This window comes from Rhinolophus sinicus, linkage group LG18 (assembly GCF_036562045.2).
Source record: "Rhinolophus sinicus isolate RSC01 linkage group LG18, ASM3656204v1, whole genome shotgun sequence".
Taxonomy (NCBI): Eukaryota; Metazoa; Chordata; class Mammalia; order Chiroptera; family Rhinolophidae; genus Rhinolophus; species Rhinolophus sinicus.
The window spans coordinates 6,167,387-6,187,951 of NC_133767.1; the positions used below are offsets into that span (position 1 = coordinate 6,167,387).

General features: G+C 42.4%; 1 pseudogene; it reads left to right on the plus strand.

Moving 5' to 3' along the window:
• LOC109457629 (dnaJ homolog subfamily C member 21) overlaps positions 1–20,565 on the plus strand; it is a 48,028-nt pseudogene that overhangs the window by 12,849 nt on the left and 14,614 nt on the right.

Consider the following 20,565-nt stretch of genomic DNA (forward strand, 5'->3'; position numbering starts at 1 on the left):
TAGGTAGAATATTTATTTCAAGTCTACGAACAAAATGAATTACTTCCCCAGATGGGAGTAAACTCTAGCCCCCCTCTTTTAATTTTTCTAATTAACCACCCCTCATGCTCATGTTAACAAGTCCAATATCTTCCGTCTTGAGACCTCCATCCCTTCCCCAGATTAGACGTGAACCCCAGGGGGGAGGCTATGCAGTATGAAGGGGATACTTTGGTTTCCAAATACAGGCAAAGAGAATTCGCGACTTGGAAACTAGCCCACCCAGCTTGGCGCATCATTTGCTCACGGCTGAGGGTCTTGCTTGGCCTGTGGTGTGGGCTCCCTTCACCCCTGTAGTCTGCCCTCAGCTCAGCGATTGTTTCCGGTGCTGAACTAAAACCTGATTTAGGTCACCCACCTCCAGGGCCTGGGGGGGAGGCTCAGGCACTGGGTCAGAGGCCTCCTGGTGAGCAGGCAGCCCCTTTGCACCCTTGGTGTCTGTTTCTGAAAACTCTCCATCTCAGTGCATGCTGGCGATTCTAGTAGGTTCATGAGCATCATCCTAGAGGAGGGGGTCACGCTTCTCATCCCTCTCTTCTCAAAACACTCATGGCCCCCATGACGAATCTCCCCACGCCCTGTCCAGCTGCCAGGACAAGGGTATTGGAAGGCGCAGCACTTGTCAAACCACAAGGCTCTCATGACGCCTCCCTCTAGGGTAGTGGGTGCCTGTGAAGCTGAAACCTGCCTCCCTGGGACAGGGCAGATGCTGTGCCGATCTGCTCTAAGCAGGTTCCTGTGCCTCGCTGGTCAAAGTAACAGCCTCCCAATTTCTTCTTGCAACGTCTTAAGAAACAACTCACCATGCATTTTGCTATGAAGCTAGTGCTTGTCCGTTGCAGGAGATTTAAGAAATATAGATACACAGAGTAAAATCACTCATTCACCCATCATTCCACCATCTAGGTTACCCAGCGTTGACATTCCCTATGTATCATTTCAATCTCTTTTCCATGTACACACACACACACACACACACACTCACACACTGAGATTGAATTATTTAGTATTGTGTGTTAACCTGTTTTTTTCCTTCATAATACATTATTCATGAATGCATTCAAAGGTATATATTGAATGGCTACTATTTGCCAGGCACTGTTCTGGGCACTGAGCATACAGCAGTGCCAAAAGCCCTTGCCCTCCAGCACCTTGCTTTCTAAGGGGGGCTGGACACAGATGGAGAAGAAACAAAACATGATAAAAATGCATTATTTGTCAAATAAACATCAAAGAGAAAATATAAAGAAAGGAAGAGAACTATGAGGAGTGTGTGTGTGTGTGTGTGTGTTTTGGGGGAAGTTGACATTTTAGTTGGGGTGCCTCATAAACAAGGTGATTTCTGAGGAAAGTTCTGGAAAAGATGAGGGACAAGAGTATTGCCAGGCAGAGGAACCAGCCAGTGCAAAGGCCCACAGAGTCCACAGTGTTCCAGGAACTGTGAGGAGACCCACCAGGGCGAGTGGTGAGAACAAAAGGAGGAGTGGGGACAGGGACATGCCTCCTTCCTTGGTCACTATCTTTTTATGACAGGAAGTGTAAGGGCTGCTTCCTAAGGGGCCATCGTTTATGTAGCCCACCACCCATTACTGGACTTTACGTTGTTTCTGGTTTTCCAATGTGATCGATTCCGCCGTGTGGTTTTCACTTAGTGAGTGTCCTGCTTCAGGAAAGAAAGCAGACGACAGGAAATGAATGTTTGGTGGTAGCCCATTTCTGCAGGTGGGGTGAAATTTTGAGTCATTGCCCTTAACTTCCATTCGTTTCGGGCTTGTGAAGATGGGATACTGTTGACCTCCAGTCCTAGGAATGATGGCCTTTCTTATCCTGAGCAAAATTAATGGGATGATGTAATGCCTGATGTATTTACAAAACAGGGAGAGTTAGAAAAGACAAGAACAAAGAGAGATATACAAGGGACACCTAGAAAGGGAAAGCTGGAAATCTTTATAAAATTAATGTTTTGTTTTTCTGATTAAAAAGTGAAGCATGCACATTAGAGAAAATTTGGAAAGTTTACAGAATAGTAAATACTTAAGTTAAAGCCCCCAAACCTCTTATCTAGAGATAATGATGCAACGTTTTAGGGCCTTCTATCCAGGTATTCATGTGATCCTATGTGTGTGCAGTTTTGCTTCTTGTCATTTAAAATCAGGATTTTTAATCATCGTATAATATTCTACCAGGATTGTATTTAATGAATAAGTTAATGACCCAATACGTAATTAATGCTGTCATTTCCTTCTTGTTGGATGCTTTGGTTGTTTTTAATATTGTACTATTATAAATAATGCAGCCATGAAATCCTTCATCAGGCATCTTTGACTGTGCCTCTAAATATTTTATTAGGACGAATTCCTAGGAGTGAGATGACTGGCACAAGCTGATGAATTTTTCTTTTTTAAATGCCTGAAGCCTTGGAGGGAAGTGCGTGATAACTTTTGTGCAGTGATATTTGATTTGTTTAAACAACTGTGAACAGATGACTGGCTGTTCAGAGCATGATTCCGTAATTTTGGTATTACTATGCACTGGGTGGCAGCTCCTCAGATGATAATAAAAATATTTGGAGGAAGCACCAAGCATCTTATGTTACGTTTTGGACTTGATTTTTTTTTTTTTCCAGAAAAATCCATCTTAGAGCTAAAAGATACAAAAATTGAATCAATATAAGAAAATGTGAAGGAGACTTAAAAGCATTGTGTGGGCCTTAATTAAATCTATCTGACCAAAAACAACTAGTGTGTTACGTTTATTAGACAATTAGACATTTGAATGGTGACTGAATTTTGATAATATGAAGACCTTGTTGACTTTTTAGGTATGATGTTAAAAAATGAGACTTTATATTTTAGAAATATATTTGGAAACATTGAAGATGAAATGTTATGATGTCTGAGATTTGCTTTCAGGTAATTTGGGGGGCAGTTGATGGGGCAACATTGGCTGAGGGTTGATGGTAGCTGGGGCTGGGGCAGGGGTCCATAGGGGCTCATTTATGTCAGAGGTCAGCAAACTATGACCCGAGGGCCAAATTCAGCCCACTGCCTGTTTTTGTAAGTTAAGTTTTATTGGAACACAGCCCTGCCTTTTGTTCACAAATTTTCTCTGGCTTATTTTGCACTATAATTGTAGAGTTGGGTTGTTGCAACAGAGACCATCAGTCCACAAAGCCTAAAATATATATATTCTCTGGCCCTATTCAGAAAGAGTTTGCCAGTCCTTGATTTATCCTATTCTGCTGACTTCTGTTTATGTTTAAAATCATTCTTAATAAAACGTCTAAAATACAATTAATGTAAGAGATCTGCATGGTTCCTACAACTCCTAGCAGAGAACAAGATTCATCTACTAACACTGTCTCAGTAGCGTTAAGCCACAGCTGAAATGCGTGGCACACACACAATAAATCGCTGAAATATCTGTGAGGTCATTGTTCTATAAAAATTTATGATTCTGTGTAGGTAAGACATGCATGATATAAATTTCACAGGACATGTTCTGGAAAGTGTCTCCTTCCCTGCAATGTCTCTCATTCACCCACTTCCCCTCCGGGGCATTTCTTGTTTATTCTTTAAGAGATAATCTCTGCATGTAGAAGCATAAATACATAGTATCATTTCACAGAAGCATAAATACATAGTATCATATAAAAACCCTTATCTAGAGATAATGATATATATATATATATTTGCTTTTTGTCAGTTAAGATCTTGATCTTTCCATGTTAGTTATATACTCATTTCTAAGTTATATATTTGTATATAATTAAATGTTTGTATATGTATAAACTCAAGTATATGTATATTATGCAATATCCCTATATATCTATATCTGTACCTATATCTATGTCTATACTTTTTATTCTCAGTTTTTAGAAAGAATTACAGAAACACAGAGGCACCAGCCTTGAAATCGAAGCCTGGAGAGAGTGGGTGTTGGTTAGTAGGAGACGATGGGCTGGGTATAGTGTTTTATGACCTCCCCATCCCTGTTCTGAAGAGTGGGTGCAGAAGGAATTCAGCAAGTTGGAGTTTGTTGCATAATTTAAGATCCATTCGTCTCTTTATTGTTCCTTATCGTTCCTGCCACCTCATTCGACTCCCAGACCTTTTTCCCAGAGTGTCTCCTCTGGGAAAATTATTCCACTTGCCTCAAGCGTGTTAGCGTATTGCACAAGTCCTAGCTGCAGACATGTCCTGTGGCTCTGCACCAGAAAACTGTTCCACTTTTCTTTCCCTCTAACTGCCTGAGAGGGTCACAGCCCTGGAGGGAGCCTCACTGAGATCTTCTGTTCTTTACAATCTGTTATTTTCACAGATGTTCCCAGCTTTTAAATTCAAAACGAGAAAAAGGGGCGTGGAACAGTCTTCTATGGTGATCTTTTTTTCCTCAAATATCTTTTCCCCTGCCTTTTATCAAAGGGATACAGGGCTTGTTCAAAATTTGGGAAATATAAAGAGGAGAGTGTTAAAAAGAGAATTCAAATCACCAACAATTCTATTACCAGAAATAACTACTATTCTTATTTGGGTTTCTTTTATTTCAGTATTAACTAAATGAGCATCTACATATGCAAATGTCTATATGAATATCGTTATGTTAACATGACTACAAGCACATATTACAGAAGTATTATACTTCTCATATGGTTTTCACATTTTATTGTAAAAATGTTCTGAACATACAGAGGAACTGAAGAAATTGTATGGTGAACACACATGTATCTACCATGTAGATTCTGCCATAAACATTTCACTTATCACTTCTCCTTCCCTTCCTGTCTCCCCGCTTCTCTTGTTCCATCCATTCCCCATTTCTTTCATCCTCTAGGCCTGGCTTGTTCAACATGTTTTCTGAGCGAGATGACATATTATGGGCCAACCAGACTGGTGAAGGCAAAGATTTTTCTCGATAGAAGCAGGTTGTTGTCCTAACCCTGATCAGGCAATCTGCAAAGGAAAGGTCTCCATCTGTACAATGGGAATAATAATACACGTACCACGTGGGTTATTGTAAGGATTGAAAAAGCTCAGACCTCATTAGAAAAGTGCTTGAAAAACCATCCAAGCACTTAATAAATGCTTATTATTGGTGAGTGTGGTCTGTTTGTGACACAGGAAGGTGAGGCATGTAGAAGAAAGTTAGAGTCGTGCAAGGTCTTCCCAGAATCTGTAGCCCATGTTTTACTGATGGACAGGTAGTGTAATCTGGCGGCAGAAAGGGCAGAACACATATAATGTAGACTGACTAACATTTCCTGTGCTCTCTCCTGGGCTTGTTTGTGTTGAGGAGGTTCCGGGGGGCAGAGATATGCTCAGTTAGGCATGGGGTAAACCTCATTCAGGGCCACAAATAAAGGGCAGATGCTGGCAATTGGTGTCTCAAACTATTTAGCCAGTTGCCTCTGTTTTCCTAGAACAGACGTTGGAGATGCTTCCTATAAAGGGCCAAATAGTAAATACTTAGCCTTTTTTAGGGTAGACATTCTCTGTTGCTCCTATTCATTGCTGCTGTTAGAGAATGAAATCGGTCATAGACTATATGCAAATGAATGGGATGGCTGTGTTCCAATAAAACTTTATTTACAAAAACAAGCAGGAGGCCAGATTTGGCCTGGGAGCTATAGTTTGGTGGCCCTTGGTGTTGAGTCTTCAGAGACTGATAATACGGTTAGAGCTGCAAAGGGGCAACTGCATTTCTTGTTTCAGAATACTTTCAGGTTTCCTATAGTGATTGGGCTAGAATTAGAGTTGTAATTCTCCTTTCCCTGTATTTTCTGTTTTGGATATATGTTATTGGGAATTGTTTAACTGATTTTATTTGGGGGGGACTCTACAACACCAGGCTGCTGAAAGGGCCCCCGTGGGGAGGTTAAAAACCCAGGCTCTGCAACTGGAAGGGCCTAGAGTCTAATTTCATCTCCACTTGCCAGCTGTATGGCTTTGAGTGGGTTGTAGAACTTTTCTATTCCTCAGTTTCCTTATCTGTAGAATGGGGTAATGATAACACCTCCCCTATAGGAGTGTTGAGAACATTAAAGGCGATAACACACATAAAATGATAAGAGCAGGGCTTCTCAGCCTTGACACTATTGACATTTTGGGCTGGATCATTCTTTGTCTTGGGGAGGAAGGGGCAGGGGGGTGTGTGTCCTGTGCGCTGTAGGATCGTCCTGATCTCCACCTATTAGATACCAATAGCGTCCCTCCCCCCAGTTTTGACAACTAAAATGTCTCTAGACATTTCCAATGGTCCCTGAGGGCCACAGTTGCCCCCAGTTGAGGACAATTAGATCAGAACAATGCCTGGCATTAATAAATATTAATTTTTATTTGCAACTATTGAGAATCTCAAATATTGAGGCTAGTGGTGCAAATTAGTATAGATGCAGGTACCTCTGAAGACAAGCACCAAAATGTGTGCAATAATAATATTAATCAAAGTGACACCGACCAGCACACAGAGTTCTTACTACAGGCCAGAGCAGTTCCAAGCACTTCACCCGTATCAATGTAACCAATCCTTTCATAACCCAGCGAGGCAGCTGCCAGCCTCCCCAGCTCTCCCCAGGACGGCCTCTGCTGTTGACATTGGCTGATACTGTGAAGAGAAAAGCTTGAGCCTGGGGTAGTTTTTGAGAAAGGTTCTGGGCTCTGCAAGATTTTGCAGAAGCTTGCTCCTGCAGCCTGGAAGTGCACAATGCCATAAGGTGGCAGGCCCAATGAAGCCTGGAAAAATCCCTGAGATTCTGACCGCCAGACTTGTCTCCATATTCACTGTGCTCCGTCCATTACCGGCGAGGCCACAATTGATGGGGTAAAGAGGGAAGTCCAGGCACTGGGAAAGTTTGACCAGGAAAGCTCAATTTGGCCAAAGGAAATTCCTTAGCTTCTTGGCCACGTCCCTGACTACTCTCCCCAAACACAGCTTTACTGATTGTTTCTCCTGTACAAAGAGGAGTTTCTAGGAAATCCAGCTTTTCCTACAACCGAAAACAAGAAAGAGAAGCAGCTGGGAATCCGGGGCAGGGAGCTGTGGTGGGTTTGTTGAGACATGAGCCAACGTCAGGGAGAACATACGGAGCCAGATGCTTGCTTCTCTCCTCCTTCAGGATGGCAGAAGGAGGTGCCCAGGCAGTGCCCTGCCTTGGAACCCCCAGGATGCTCCAAGCTTGGACAGCAGCGTCCTTTTTATTTTTACCACAAGGTGGCACTCCGATGCCTAAATTGGAACCTGGGCTGGTTGGCGAGAGGGCTTATTTTGGAAGCACCAACAGAAAGCCACTGCTCTCATCCATATTTGCTTTACATTTCTATGCTAACAAGATGCGGTAATTGTATTCCCCATGTGTAAATATTATTGAGTTTGCCATGGATGCCTCTCTGAATCCGGGACAGACCACTGCCGTTCAGGAAGAGGGGACAGAGGGTCGGGGAGGGGGAGGAACAGAAAAGCTTGCCCACCTTGGTTGCTTCCACTACGAATTCCATCGATTTATGCATTTGGTGTCAGCACGCTGCGATGTGGATTTCTTTGTACTGTGGCCTGTACGGACCCTGTTCTCCGGCCTGGGTTCGGCGGGAGGCTACCCTGCTCTTGGTACTCAGGCCAGGGTGAGGGATTCCAGCAGCAGAGAGGTGATTGCCCAGACTGTGATTCGCCTCCCCTCCTGGCTCCGATCCCTTCATCGACTCCCTTTCCTTCTGATTAATATCTGACACCTTGTTTAATTGAGAGTCCAGTTGCCCTTGAGGTGAGACAGCAAATCTTCACCATTTTACTGAATGAGGGCCACACCCTGTCTCCGCCCAAGGCAACACCCTCCCACCGCCAAGTCCAGCCAGGGATTTTGGGGTCTTTCTGAATCGTAGCAAAGAGGAGGGGCCAGAGGGGCAAGTTTTCCCTTTGAGCCATTCTCCTTTTTATCTGTCACTGATTCAGAGAGCAGAGCTCCTCAGGTGCCAGGCATGCCCAGAGGACTTCCAGTTTCCTTGACTTGCCCCCTGTCCATCCTCTGCTTTCTGAGGAGCCTGGAGGCCTGGCTTGTAGTAAGAGCTTTATGAATATTTGATTGCATGGCTGGTGGATGGGTGGATGGATGAATAATTGAATTCCTCTATTGTTCGCTGAAAGAGTATTGTATGATTTCCTACCAGACAAATAGGTGGAATGTTGACCTTTAGTTAGGAGAATTAAAGATCACCTTTAACAGTTTCCATCTTCAAGAAACTTAAGAGTAAAGTCAAGAACCATGTGATTTCACTGATATGTGGAATATAAAACTGAAAACAACAAAAGAACAAGACAAACAAATGAAGAAACAAAAACTCACAGACACAGACAATAGTTTAGTGGTTACCAGAGGGTAAGTGGGGAGGGAGTGGTAGATGGGGGTAAAGGGGATCAAATATATGGTGATGGAAGGAGAACTGACTCTGGGTGGTGAACACACAATGTGGTATATAGATGATGTATTACAGAATTGTACACCTGGAATCTGTGTAACTTTGCTAACAATTGTCACCCCGATAAAGTTTAATTAAAAAAAAGAAACTTAAGAGTCATATTAAGAATTTAAGATATTCTGATAATTATGAAATGATTGCAAAAACTACCATCTATGGACCACCTGCTATATAGACCATATATATGTGTGTGTGTGTATATATATATATATATATATATACACACACACACACATATATAAATAAATATATAAAGAAAATATTAAAAATATGTTTTATATATATAAATATAAATACATTTATAAATAAATATGTATATATTTGTATATATAAGTATGAATATAAAATATATATGAATATATATCTAATTTATATTTTCTTAATAGAAGTCTGATATTTAATGTAGTGGTTACCACTGTGGTCTTCCCAGTTTTCATTGTTCTCTTTTCTGCTTCCCAATAAAATTCTGATTGTTTTCAGTTATTCCCCATCCCTTACACAGCTGATCCCTCCCTTCCATGGGTGGGTCCTGTTTAGTCTAAGCCATTAATGATGAATCCAACCTTCTTGCCAGTGGCTGGTTCCAGACTCAGTGTTAAGACAAGCAGGGCTCAGCACTCCTCTTAATCCAGGAATGAGTATGTGACCCAAGGTGGTGCAGTCAGTCTAAGGAAGAGTGCCTCCTGCCCACACCCCACCCCCAAACTGGGGGGAAAGCTTGCTTTCTGCTGTGGGATATGTGCAGAGCCGATAGACTTCTCATAACTAGAAGGAACTAACATTAATGCTTTGACTAGGTCCTTACGACATCATTCAGTGGCTGGGTCAACCAGCCCTTCAGCCCACGCAACCTCTGGACTTCTGCTAAATGAGCTATATTAAAAATATCCTTATTGTTTGTTCTAGATAAAGTTAGTATTTTGGCTAGTTTTAGTAATACCACTGCCTTTTTTAACAGATCAAAAAAGAAACTCAAGGGCAGAGAGGTTAAACAACAACAGAATCTGCAATAACAACAACAATATTAAATGACAAAGCCAATTTTGTAACCATGACCTTCGAAGCTCTAGCCCACACTCCAAGCCCTGAATCCAAGCCCACCCATGATGTTGCCTCTCAGTGAATATAATGTAGAAAGTGTTAGGGAGTTGGCCAGGGGTTTGGAGAAGAAAGATGGAAAGAACTTGAAACCAGGGAAGGGAAATTTTGGAGAATATTGGCTGAGGTGCGTTATTTCTACAAAACATGAATGATAGACATGCCATGTGGGAAAAATTGGTTCGGTCCAAACCCAAGTGAAACAAAAGTTATACTATACATTTTGATAAACTCCATAGGACTTGAAATTGGATGTAAATTAAAATCGATGTTTTTGTACATTTTTGGAGGGAACACCCTCCCCCTCTTTTTAATCTTCCTCATCTCTATTTATTGTTCTGTGATCAGGGCATGGGAAGAAATCATTTTCCTATTTAAAACCAAAAGAAAAAGCCCAAATCCCCAATGTCTCATTAGTCAAGAAGGAAAGACAGGCTGACAACTGACGACAACTTGATTTTAGCCTTGCTCCTGCCTCCTGGACTGTGACTTCTTGGATGTTTGCCCAAAGCTGGATTTGCCTGTCGCTTCAAATGTGGCCAAGAAGCTTTGCAAAAGCGCTCTCAGAGAACTTGCTGACCGAGGAATGAATGATGCAGTTGGGGATGAAATTTGCTGAGAGATGTAGAGTGAAACGTCAGAAATACCAAGAAAGTCACTTTCTGGGGAAAAAATTAGTAGTTTTATTCAAGTACTAGGCTCCATTGCATGCTGTCAGACCTTATATTTTTATTTTGAGAAGTTCTAAAATATAGTTTGCATATATATTTCTCCAAGGCAGATATACATATGGCACATGAGAAAGATCCTCAAGATTGTCATTGGGGAAATGCCGATCAAAACAACAATGAACTACAACTTCACAGCTATTAGGATGGCTATAATTTAAAAAATGGAAAATAACATGTGTTAACAAGGCTGTGGAGAAATTGGAACGCTTGCACATTGCTGGTGGGAATGTAAAATAGTGCAGCTGCTATGGAAAACAGTATGGATATTCCTCAAACAATTCAATATAGAGTTACCATATAACGCGGCAATTCTTTTCCTAGGTATATATTCCAAATAATTGAAAACAGGGACTCAAAGAGATAGTTGTTTGCCAATGTTTATTGCAATATTATCCACAATAGACAAAATGTGGAAACCATCAGCAGATGAATGGATAAATAAAATGTATGCATATAAAAAATATTATTCAACCACAAAAAGGAATGAAATTCTGATGCATACTGTAACATGGATAGATCTTGAAAACATGAAGTAGAATAAGCCAATACAAAGGGACAAATATTGTATGATTCCACTTGTATGAATTATCTAGAATATGCAAATTCATAGAGACAGAAAGTAGATCAGAGGTTACCAATGGTTTGGGGAGAAGGGAATAAAGACTTATTGCAAACTCATAGATACAGAGAACAAGCTGATGGTTGCCAGATTGGGGGGGGATTGGGAATTGGGGGACAAAGGTGAAGGGATTAAGTACAAATTGGCAGTTAGGAAATAATCACGGGGATGTAAAGTACAGCATAGGGAGTAGAGTCAATGATACTGTAATAATGATACAGTGTCAGGTGGGTGCAAGACTTATAGGGGGATCACTTTGTAAGTTATATAAATGTCTGTACACTGTGCTGTACATCTGACCTAATATAATACTGAATGTCAACTGTAATGGAAACAATTTTTTAAATAATCAAGAAAAAGAATTATAGCTTATCGGGCACTGAGTTTCTCTCTTTAGGGTGATGGACAGGCTTCAAATAGTGTGATGGTTGCACAACATTGCGAACATCATTAATAAAATTTAAAGAAAATATACAGAAAATGTAAAAGAGAAAATGCAGGGGAAAATCAAGCAACAACAGAATATATAAAATCACTCATGCCCATTGGGTAGAACGAACAAATACTAACATTTTATTATATCTCCCTTAGATATTTAGCAAAATAAATCAAAACGTTGCTGACGATGTCATTCCCTTGTAGCCTATATGATTAATGCCTCTGCCACATCCCTGTGGCCAGCGTCTGAGTCCCCTTGCAGCTCCCGCGGGGAGTTCTGGTGCATGCTGACCTCCAGCCACCTCAAGAGCAGCATCTTTCAGCTCCAGTGGCAGGGGAGCGATCCAAAAGGGCCCAGAGATGCAATGTCTGGAGGCCAACCCTCAATCAGAGATGCAAGTTAGAAAGTAGGTATTCAGATTCCTGGTCCCTTAGTGAATCAATTCAGAGGCCTGTTCTCTGTGGCTTTTCAGTGGGTCCCCAGTGAGATTCAGCCCCAGGCCGCCCCCCCCCCCCCCCCCCGGCAGTAACCGTCAGATTAATATGTACTATTGCTTTTCTCCCCTCTCTGTCTTTTTCCCCCCACATCCTCACTATGCTTCCTGCCCGGTAAACTATCGGCGGCCCAACTCCTCGTTTCAGGCTCTGTTTTCAGAAGAATCCAAACTAGGACACCCCCTTTTTCTTATCCCCCTCTTCACTCATCAGAGAGAGTTGCTTTTGTGAAGTTGGCATAAAGGCTCCTGATCTACATTTTTAAAACTTGTGGCTAATATGTCAATAGTAAATACTTTAATGGGTCTTAAATAATTTTGTGAATGGTATCACCGCGTGTGTCTGGTTCTGCCGTTTGCTTTTCTCACTCAATGTGTTTGGAAGATTGCTCGTGTGATGATAGAGATCTGCTTCGTTATTTTTAACTATTGTGTGGAATTTGAGCTACGGTCTGATGGAACCACATTTTTTGGAGGCCACTTCTCACCGTGATGAACATTTGTGCTTTTCCTATATATTTTGCTGTTACAAACCATGTTTCAGTGAGCACTCTTAGACCTTTGTTTGGTTTTAAAGAAATGTTTCCAGAAGTGGCATTGTTGAATTATTGGATATGCATAAACAATAATTTGTAAAAAAGACATTATTGAAATGAAATTCATAGAACATAAAATTAACTATTTTAAAGGCAGCAGTTTAGTGGAATTTAGTAAATTTCACAATGCTGTGCAAGCACCACCTCTTTCTAGTTCCAATACATTTCCATCACTCCAAAATAGAACCCCGTAGTCACTAAGCAGTTTCTCCCCCTTTCCCCTTCCTCTCAGACCCTGGCAACCACCATGCTACTTTCTGTCTCTATGGATTTGCCCACTCTGGGTATTTCACATAAATTAAATCATACAATTTATAATCTTTTGTTTCTAGCGTCTTTCACTGTGCGTGTTTTCAAGGTTCATCTGTATTATAGCTTGTATCAGCACTTTATTCCTTTTTATGTTTAAATAATATTCCATTGTACACGTTTTATTTACCCGTTCATCCATTGATGGACACTTGGGCTATTTCTGCCTTTTGGACGATTGTAAATAGAACTACTATGAACATGTGTGTACATGCATTTGTCTGAGTATCTGTTCTCAATTCCTTTGAGTCTATACCATAAGCAATGTAATATATGGGCACATATATATTTAATTAAATTTACTGGGGTAACGTTGTTTAATAACATTATATAAATTTATAATACAACATCTGTATACTCTCTTGTGTGCTCACCATCCAAAGTTAGAAAGTTTGGAATGGCTGAATCAAACACATCTTGTGGTCAACCACATCTTTGTAATCTGGGGACAAACATTGGCAGGATTTATGTCACACCTGAGGCAGTGATCAATTAGTCACTCAAATGAATGTAAGAAAAGTGGCTTAATGGAAGCATACATCAGGCATTTAATAGGTGCCCCAAGACTGAAAATACAGTAGAGATGAACGTCCTGGAGACTAGAGTTGGAAAGTTTAGGGTTAGGGCTAAGCCCTCTGTTATTCGTGGGTCCACAGTTCCTTCCATCTCTCTACAGACCACCTTTCTCTTATTTACTTATGAGGGTGCTAATGGCTGAAAATGGCCCTTTCAGTTTGGATTCTAAGTGACCTTTCAAATCAAGGATCCAACATTGTTGAGTTTATGTGTCTGGTTGAAATTCCAGAGAGAGAGCACATCTGATTGGTCACTGGCCCAGCCAGTGACTTGTCAGGCCTTGCATTAGGTGTCTATTCTTGGCAATCATTTATAGTTGAATTGGGGAAAAGGTCAACTGGTATGTATGCTATTTCATCCAGAAGCTGTGCCAGCCTTTCCAAAAGGGTGCTAATCAGGCAGGTAATGAAAGTTGTCTCGTACATTGCAGTAAAAATGATAAAGCAAACCACCTGGAGCCTTTCAACTGAGCCCCAGGATGTCCCAGCAGCAGGGATTTTAGCAGACATTCCAAAGATCTGCTGGAAAAAGAAGGCGACCTCCAACTATGTCTCCAAACTATGCCATGCCTCTGTGCCTCTGCTCAGGCTCTTCCCTCTACCTGGAATGTCCTTCTCCCGTCAGCTTCTCCTGGCTAACTCCTGCTCGTCTTCAAGGCCAAGTTCAGGTGCCATCTCCTCCAAGACGACGTCCCCTTGCCTGCTCTGACAATGTTTGAGCTCTCATGGAATCCTGGCCTCTGTCGTGTCATGATGGTGAAAAAGAGGCTCTGGAATCAGGTTTCCTGGACTTGGCATTTGTAGTGCAATGACCTTCAGCATGTTATTTAACCTCTCTGAGCCTCATCTGTAAAATGGGACTAATAACAATAGAACCTACGTCCTAGGGGATGTTTTGAGACTTGAATGGAGGTAAAGCATGCAAAGTGCTTGGCACAGCGCTAGAAACACTGTACGTCCTCGATAGAGGTTGACCAGCTATAGCTCTTGCCATAGTACATGAGAAGGATCTGTTTACATCACTGTGAACATGAGATGCTCAAGGTCAGGGACGTGACCTTGTATTATTTGTCACACTCGGAGGAAAGAGAGCCTGACCCTCTGCCAGACAAGAAAAAAGTGGTAACGTGAGTGCTCAGTGAGGTTTTTCTTTTAGCCCTTTGTTCTTATCCTAGAGTAGTGGTTCTTGCTCAGGTTTTGATCCCCAACATTTCCTTGTCCGTAAAACAGTCAGTCATCCTGTGACCATGTTGTGGTGAGGACTGGATAAGTTGTCTATGAAGCATTTGCCGTGGTGCTTCACGTAGGATCCAGTATTAACCTCCCAGAGACTTACCACCACAAGTAACTTCTGTCAGCGTGAACACTTACTGTGGGCTAGACCACTGAGAACATGGGCTTGGGAGCCAGACTATATGTGTTCGAATCCCATCTACGCTCTTCATTTCGTCTTCATCAAACCCTTTGACTTCTCGGTTAAATATTCACATCTGCAAAACGGGGGTAGTGACGGGACGTGCTTCACAGTGTTGTAGTGAGGACTCAATGAGCTAATGTGGGTACAGCTTCTAGAAGCTTCTTGGCAGCAGCAGAATCCCAACATGTCATTTCTTAACCCTACAACAACTATGCATGATAGATGATGCTACCCCGTTTTACAGAAGAAGAGACTGAGGTAAGAGGGGAACCTGTGATTTGAACTCAGATCCATCTCCCTCTCATCCCTGTGCCCTCTCCCCCACATCACTCTACTAAATGGTTCTCCTTTCCACCTGCAGCTTCTTGCAGAACTCCAGAATATCCCAGCTTCTCTGCTGCCTGGTCTTGTGTCTCATTTGGGCTCCAAATGGCAGCCCAGAGCCCCTGCTTCACTTTCCTCTTTTATTGGTATAGTAGATGATGAGATGGATCCCCTTGCTCTGGCAATTGGCGTTGAAGAGATTTTTCTTGAGTACTGGGATTTGAATTTCTGCCTGTACAGCTGCTGTAAATTGATTTTCCCTCACTTGCCATTTATCACTACTTGGAATGGCTTCTTTTGGAAAGGATTTGTAAGAAATAAATAGATAGACAGACAGACAGACAGGAAGTGCACTTGGAACTGGCCCAGGTTAAAGCTCCACCCACTGGCTCCTTAAACTGCTTACTTGTGGGGGAGGCATCCAGGAGCTTCCCGCAGGAAGCTCTTTGGGCGGAGGCTGCTGTGTTGTTAGAGGTGGCTTTGCTGTGGTGCATTGTGGGGCGTGAGCGCTGGGGGGTGCAGAGGACAGGCTGAAGCAGCCCCTGTCACTAATCACTTTAAAGCAGACCACTTCCAGCACAGTTGAAAGTAAAGAAAAAGGCTTATGTTGCAAAAGAGGGAGTTTCAGTAGTGCCAACAAACAATGCTACCAACTTTCAGGAGAGCTCTGAGGCTGGTTCTTGCTGCAGAGGGTTTCCATAAAATATTTGTTTAAACAGCAGCGAGGCTGGACCCTGGTGGGTTTATTTACTGGTCATTAGCTGCTTGAAGGAGAACATGGGGAACAATAAACTGAGAAGCTTCAAATTAAAAGTTAGAAATTTTGCCATCGAACATAAAGAAATGGATGTGAGGAAATTTCTAAAACCCCAAGGTAAATTAAACATAAAAATAAAAACAAAATGGATCCTTTTAATCCAAATTCTACTTATAAGCAACCATCTCCAAAGCTTGGCAGACTCTGTTCCCTCTGCTTGGACTACTCTTTGTAGCCACATTTTTGCAAACCTGATCCTATTCGATTTTCTGTCTTGCTGCTGGGGCATCTGTAACATGGCCTCCATACCCTCCGAGGTGGGGAAGGGAGGCTCAAAAATCTCTTAACGGCCTCAACCTGAAAGTGACGTGTGTTTCTCCTGCTCATAGCCTATTGGTCAGAACTAGTCACATGGTCCCATCCGAACTGCAGAGGGAGCTGGGAAATGTACAGGAGGACATGGAATATTTGTGGAGGACTAAGAATTTTACTATACCCCCACGACTAGGTTGAGTGTCTTTCCTATGTGTTTTTAAATGATTCTCTCTCTCTTTATCTCTCTCTGCCTCCCTCCCTCCCTCCCTTGTAATTGCCTATTTACTGGCCCACCCAAGTGTCAAATCTGTAAACTGAGTGAGAGAAAGGATTAGAACTCATTGCATCCCTTGCACCCAGCCCAACACAGCCCATGGTGGGGGGGGGGCACTAAATAGCTGTTAAATACATCAAAAAATAGAAGGACTGAATGACCCTTCCCAGAATATGGCCATTAAAAATTATGTAATTGTTTTTATGTAAGTCTCTCTCCCAGGAGGTTGATCGTTTCATCTGTAGATCAGATGGCCTTTAATCTCTTAGAAATCAATTAGGTTCTTTGATCTGAGGATGTTCAGACAGGAACATTTGGAATCTCCCCTCCTTTAAACTTGTACACGTGTAGATTTAATACTAGGCTCCAGTCAAAGCTTCATGACTTGATTCTAGCTTGCCTATTAATCATAACTTGTTTTAGAGTTTCTTATGATGCATACACAAATCAGGGAGAATAAGCTCATGACTCTTTGTTTCCAAACATGACCAATATTTAAAAAATATTATTATTACTTATGTAAAAAGTAATATAGGCTTTTAGGGCATGTATTATTTAGAGTGATGCTAGCTGCTATAACAAAAAAAATCATGAATATCAGTGACTTCTTAAAAAATTTCTAGCCTACATAGCAGTCCAGTTGAGATCATGCTGATGAATCGCTCATGGGAGCCCAGCTCTAGGTAGAGCCGTTGTTCACAATCTTAGCTGTAGAGGGCACAGTTCACTGGCCCATGTGGGAATCAAACCCGCGACCTCGGTATTAGGAGCACAGAGCTCCAACCACCTGAGCCACTGAGCTGGCCCATTGTGTGTTTAATTTAACCCTGCTTTTCCCCATCCGTCTTAGCATGATGTTATAAGCATCTCTCCATGTCATTAAAAACTTACAGTAAAAATTATTTAAAATGGCTTGCTCCATATTCTAGTTTGTTACCTTTGAAAAATTTTGGAGCATTTACGTTACTTTGCGTTTTCGTGTCCTTAATTTCTTTCTTCAGGATATGTTCCTAGAGATAGAGTTACTTGGTCAAAGATAGGAGTGTTGTAAAGAACTTGCTGACAGTTGCCAAATGGAAAAGACAGCCCAGTTACCCTCCCTCCATCAATGGGCTGGCATCATGGCCTCACTGTAGCTTATAAGCATCTAAAACATGTTTGTTAATGCCACAGGCAAAAAGTAGGCTTTTGTTTTAATTTACTTGATTGCCAAAGACTTTGATTTTTTTCTTTTTTTTAATGCACGCATCTCATGACCTAGAATTTACTATACTGCTGAGTCTGTGACATTTGACCAGCTTTAGCAGTCAGCTTCTAGACACGGTTCTAAGAAACCTAGACCAGGGTTTCTCAACCTCAGCACTAGTAACATTTGACTAGTGACTATATATATATATATATATATGCATATATATAGCTAGATAGCTAGAGACCTCTATTTCTATATCGTATATGTATTTTATTGTCTATATGTGAATATATGATGATGCTTTGACATCTTAAAAAACGTTTCTCTCTGACTAGGGAGAGACAGCCTCTCCCAGGTGAGCCAGTTCTCAGAGAAGGGACAGATCCTAGCACACCTTCAATATGCAAACTAACCAACCCCAAGCCACACCTCCTCTCTCTGGCCCTCACACCCCAGGAGACAATATTGTTCTGCCTTAACCATCCCAGGGCCAGGGACCTGGCCACTAGAGACCAGCCTGTAGCCCGGAGGCTGCAGGAATGATTCAAAGTAGCCAATCCGAAACTGTTTACCCTGCCTTGCCTTGCTTTTCCCGCAGAACCGCACGAAGGTTCTTGGCCTAAGAGCTTCTTCCCTGGCTGCTGCCTCCTGCTCTTCCTCCAAGGACCACCCCGATCTTTTCCCCTACAATCTGGCATCACAGATGATGACCCCCTCTCCAGAACCGTGAGTATAATAAACATTGTTCTTCTACAAGCATTTCCTGTCTCTCTCATGGCGGGCCCTGACTGGCCACCCATGCACACACAGTTTAAAGAGTTTTAACAACTCACTGTTATCTCTCCTACTGGTTCTGTGTCTCTGTTGAAACCTTGCCTAACAGGTTTGGAATTGATTTCAAAGACGGGCCAAGAGGTTTTGCTGATGGACTGAGTGAAGGGATGTGGGGAAGCCGCTGATCACCGAGTGCCGAAACGATCGGCCCGCACAATTAGCCCTCACACACACCTTTCAACACGAAAGAGCGCAGGTTCAGTCAAAGTCAGGGCTCGGGCAGCTCACCTTGCTTCCTTCTAAATGATTTCATCACACCTTTGACATTTCCTCTAGGACGCATTCACCTCTTCAGACCCTGTTTACTGATCATTCCTTACAGGGCTGGTATGTTTTCCTTGCCATGATTACTTGGCAGCATTTTAAGGGAAAACCTGCTGGAATCTGCTGGAACTCCACGACGTACAAGTGAGTGTTTTCAGTGCCAATGGCTCTAGCCTCTTGGTATCTCTAGAGGAGGTTTTTAGTTCTTTTCCCTGTGGTCCATCATCTTCCTCTTGTGCATAAAGGGTTTGGGAAGAGAGCGGGCGGGCTTGGAGCTGCCTTCTTCTGGAAGGCCCCAGATGAGGGGACACTGATGGTTCTAAACCAGAATTTCCACATGGGTGGCAAGATCACGGTGATATCGGAAGTCTTTTCAAAGGAGTCTGGCAGCTGGAGCGCGTTGATCTTAGGGGAGAGGACCGTTCCTTGTGGAGGATTCGTGGGGAGATTGCTAACCGCAGATCCTCCTGGAAATTTCTAGATGCAATTGAAAATCCCTGCTCTGTGTGGGCAAAGAGGCATCCCAGGAGTGGAAAACTGGGGCAGATGCCCCCACTGGGGCCCGGGAGGGGGTTTGCAGTTTCAGATTCTTTTGAATAGGAGAGCGACTCTAGGCTTCAAGCACAAAAAGTTTTAAAAAAGAAGTCAAGCTCATTGATAGTCAGTCAGTTCATGACCCTCTTCTCCTTTCTCATCCTGAAGCGAAGAGGGGGGAAGTTTCACTGTGGCTCTTGGCTCTGTTCAAGCTTTCCTTGAAAGTCACAAAAGAGTCCTCCCCCATTGTAAAAGCCATAAATGCTCATTATAAAAAAGATCACAGTCCCGATGTACAGAAAGAGGAAAGTGAAAAACCTTCCAAACTCCTGCCACCCAGACATAATCACTGTTAACATTTTGGTAAATATTCTTCTGGTTATTTCTAAATATACATTCACATATTCTCTGTGTGTGTGTCTCTCTCTCTCTCTCTCTCTCTCTCTCTCTCTCTCTCTCTCTCTCTCTCTCTCACACACACACACACACACACACACAATTTCTCATACCCCGACGCACACCACGCAAATGAGATCACTTCCTGCGTGTTCTCTTACACTGTAACCTGCTTTCTTACTCAACATTGTGTCGTGGTCCTCTTTCTGGGTCAACACATTTAGAAATATCTCATCAGTTTTAATGGCTGCTTAAAATTCCACTGTGTGGTTAAAATGTACAACATTTAACCAGCTCCCTATTGGTGGACATTTAGGCTGATTTCAGTGTTTATTGCAGAGGATGTTGCTCTGAAAATCCCTGTGGTTACATCTTGATCACATGTATAATTTATTGCTCATTTAAACATCTCTCTCCCTCTCTTTAAAGCTCTGTACACAATAGTCTTTCAGGGGGTAGAGATGAGAAAATAATGTGGCATTTTCTGAGACTTCTGAATCCTCGAGGAGAGTTCTCAGCATGGAAATGAAACCGAGGAGCCACACCTAAGTCACTGCTGCCCAGACCTCCTCGATTATAGAGTTCACGAGGGACGCATGCTAGTTCCTGGGCAATCTGAAACCTATTGCATCCATCTCCTCGGGGGCTAAAACAGAGGCACCAGGTGAAAGTGGGGACCCAGGGGCAGAGAGAAGCAGGAGGTAGCTGTGGAAACTCTCAAATCATTGGCGGTATAACTGAGGTGTAGACCGGGTTTAAATATCTGGGAGGGGCACAGGGAGCTAGGAAATTACAATATGGTGAAATAAATGTTGTACAAGTACAAGATGTGTTGGAAGCATCAAAAAGGCTCATCAACCTCTGGAGGTCAGGGAAGGCTTCCTGGAGGAAGTC